Genomic DNA, 3733 nt, shown 5'->3' on the forward strand with positions numbered 1-3733 from the left:
ATTAATGCATTGCTGGTGGAGTTGTGAACTGATCCAGCCATTCTGGCTGGCAATTTGGAACTATGCTCAAAGGGCTTTAAAAGAATGCCTGCCCTTTGATCCAGCCATACCATTGCTGGGTTTGTACCCCAAAGAGATCATAGATAAACAGACTTGTACGAAAATATTTATAGCTGCGCTTTTTGTGGTGGCAACAAACTGGAAAAGGAGGGGATGCCCTTCAATTGGGGAATGGCTGAACAAATTGTGGTATATGCGGGTGATGGAATACTATTGTGCTCAAAGGAATAATAAACTGGAGGAGTTCCATGTGAACTGGAAAGACCTCCAGGAATTGATGCAAAGCAAAAGGAGCAGAGCCAGAAAAACACACTGTACACAGAGACTGATATACTATGGTAAAATCAAATGTAATGGACTTCTCTACCAGTAGCAATGCAATGACCCAGGACAGTTCTGAGGAACTTATGGTAAAGAATGCTACCCACATTCAGAGGAATAACTGCAGGAGAGGAAACATAGAAGAAAAATAACTGCTTGAACGCATGGGTTGAGGTGGACATGATTGGGGATGTAGACTCGAAACTACCATTCCAATGCAACTATGAACAATTTGGAAATAGATCTTGATCAAGGACATGTGTTAAAACCAGTGGAAATGTGCATTGGCCATGGGTCGGGGGAGTGCGGGGGGTGGGGGGGATAGAAGGGGAAAGTAGGAGCATGAATCATGTAACCACGTTAAAAATGAATAATAAATGTTTAAAAAATAATGTAATTGCCAAAACCTCTGATATCTCTCAGTATGAGGTAAAAAGAAAATAGAGGTACAGTAGATTTCTCCAGTTTTTTATGGTCAACTCTCATTATGAATAAACAAGTTTTAAGGAGTATTCATGTTTTTGTTTCTGTCTCCATTTAGAATTCTCATGTCATATGTTCCAAGGTACAAAAAATTTTTAATTTGTTCCATATAGTTTTTTACCAAGCAAAGATACAAATGATCCATTATCTTCCTAATTATGGCTTCTTGGTTACTCATAGAAATTATGCTGGGCTTTCATATTTTTTTTTGAGAAGTTTTTTGTTTCAGCTTTAAACATAGTACTTTCAACATTAGATAAATATTGCATATGTGACAGTGTGGTGTAATGGAAAGCACTCTAGTCATAGAGGATCTAGATTCAAATCTGTCTGTGTGTGACTTTGGGCATTTATACCTTCAGTTTCATTATTTGTAAAATGAGTGATTAAACTAAATGTTCTTGAAAGTTTTTTCTAGTTGGAAATCTATGATCCTTTCATCTTTATCATTAAAGTTCCTTTAAATCTTTTAAACTATGGACTCAGACACTTCCTACCTGTGTGACTCCCAACAAATTACTTAAGGGGTCTCCCCCCACCCCCCACCCCATCACCTGGCCTTTACTGCTCTTCTGCTTTGGAACCAATGCACAGTATTGATTCTAAGATGAAAGGCAAGGGTTTAAAAAAAAATCTTAGACTATATGTTATATATGTATATTACTCTTCATTTTTATACATAATGCAACTTGAAGTACATTATATGACCTGCTACATGTGGAGTCAGTAATTCTTAACTCTGCCACAGTGCAATCTCAAACAAATCACCCCCAACCCCCTACCCCTTTTGAGTTTTATTCCTTATTTGTAAAAGGAAATGATTGCTTTAGATGAGCTCAAAGGTCATTTCCAAACCTAAAGGAGCAAGAATGGGTCTTGGTCTTTAGCGATCATAACTACTCTTTCAGGAACCTAGACTTAGAAACAGTCTATTTTTGCTCATAAAGAACAAGTCTATTCTCTTTATATCAGCGCACCAGGCAATTGCTTCCCAGCAGTTCAATTTTATGTTAGATTACTTGAGACTTTGTTTCATTGAATTTTATAAACATTTCCTTCTCCTTCCATGCTATTATCCTTGTCCAGTTTACTATGGTCTATTTTCTAGGACCTTGCTATTCTTAATCTTATCCTGATATTTAATTCTGACGCGTGGTTTATGAGCAGCATTCATTAAATGATTTAAAAAGATGTATCTTTTATATCCAAGGTCACACAGTAGGGGCTTTATACTTATTAACTTGACATAGTATGTAAGAAATTAGAAAGCTGTATTATAGATTTTTAATTTCATCTAAAGCTTCAAGTTACATTTGGAGACTGTCATGTTAGCCATCTCAATTTGGTCCTTCACTTTTTTGTTACCATTTACATTTTTGGACAATATGATACTAGCACAGTATAATAGAGGGAACTGTGGGTTTAGACTTAGAGGAGTCTCTTTTAAAATTTTAATTCTGCCACTTAACTACTTGTGTATCCATGGACACAATCACTTGGCCACTTTGGACCACCGTTTCCATATATATATATATATATAAAATGATATATAAAAAAGGGAGTAGATCAGAGGTCGGCAACGTATGACTCTCGAACTATATCTGGCTCTTTTGAAGGCCAGATATGGCTCTTTCTGCAGGAGCCATAAAGTCAATTTTTTTCAGGCACTGTTACAGGAGCACGCACTGTGAGCACTGTATGGCTCTCACGAAATTACATTTTAAAAAATGTGGCCTTTATGGCTCTCACGGCCCAAAAGGTTGCCGCCCCCTGGACTAGATGTTTTCTGAGATCCTTTCAAATTCTAAATCTGTGTTCCTAAGTAGAAAGCAGCAATGATTTTGAACTCTTGTTTTTTGTAATAAAAATCTTAAGACTTTGTAAAATTTGCCTGTTTGGGCTGATAACACATCTCAACTTTTTTTCAAGCTTCTTTTCAATCCATAGTGCTTTGCTTACTCTGAAAAACATTTCATAACTCTTTATCTTTCTTTGGATATATTTCTAGATCATAACATTCTACATGCACTGGTTCATGAATAATATATGACAAGTATAGCTGTATACAAGAAGTTGAATAAGTGTGTAACTATTATGTAGACTTATTTCAATCAGACAGCTCACCATTTACTATGATGATATTTACAGAACTTGTAAGTCCATAGAGTTTTGGGTAAACAGTAGATGAAGTCTACTATGACTTATTGACCCTATTACTATTAATAAAATGAGTTTTAATCATTTTATTTATTGATACTTTAAATTTTATTTTTAATATTAAAATCAATTTGAACTAATATAATTGTTTTATTTGTTTTTATTATATCTTCTGTTTCTTTTTTTTTTTTTTAAACCCTTACCTTCTGTCTTGGAGTCAATACTATGTATTGGTCCCAAGGCAGAAGAGTGGTAAGGGTAGGCAATGGGGGTCAAGTGACTTGCCCAGGGTCACACAGCTGAGAAGTGTCTGAGGCCATATTTGAACCTAGGACCTCTTGTCTCTAGGCCTGGCTCTCAAACCACTGTGCTACTCAGCTGCCCCCTATGTCTTCTGTTTCTTATGTCATCATAGTTCTCTCAGTTATATCACTTGTCCAGTCCCTTCTAGATGTTTCAAATCTGTCTCTGCTGAAGCTTTTTTTTGTTGTTGTTGTTGTTGGTGTTTTTGTTTATTTAGTCCCTTTTTCTTTTTTGCCTCTACTGAATTATATAACTTTCCCCTTCCCCATTTTCCCTCTCAGGTAGATATTTCCTTCCTCTCCTCCTTTTCAACCAATTCTGCTTATTGATTTTTGAATGTTTTTGTTTAAACTTATTTTTTTAACATTTATTAATATTCATTTTTAACATGGTTACATGATTCATGCTC

General features: G+C 35.6%; 1 protein-coding gene across 1 annotated transcript in view; it reads right to left on the reverse strand.

The window, feature by feature from the left end:
- SAMD12 (sterile alpha motif domain containing 12) overlaps positions 1–3733 on the reverse strand; it is a 327999-nt gene that overhangs the window by 221244 nt on the left and 103022 nt on the right. The window lies entirely within an intron of this gene.

Source organism: Gracilinanus agilis, chromosome 1, assembly GCF_016433145.1.
Source record: "Gracilinanus agilis isolate LMUSP501 chromosome 1, AgileGrace, whole genome shotgun sequence".
NCBI classification, from domain to species: Eukaryota; Metazoa; Chordata; class Mammalia; order Didelphimorphia; family Didelphidae; genus Gracilinanus; species Gracilinanus agilis.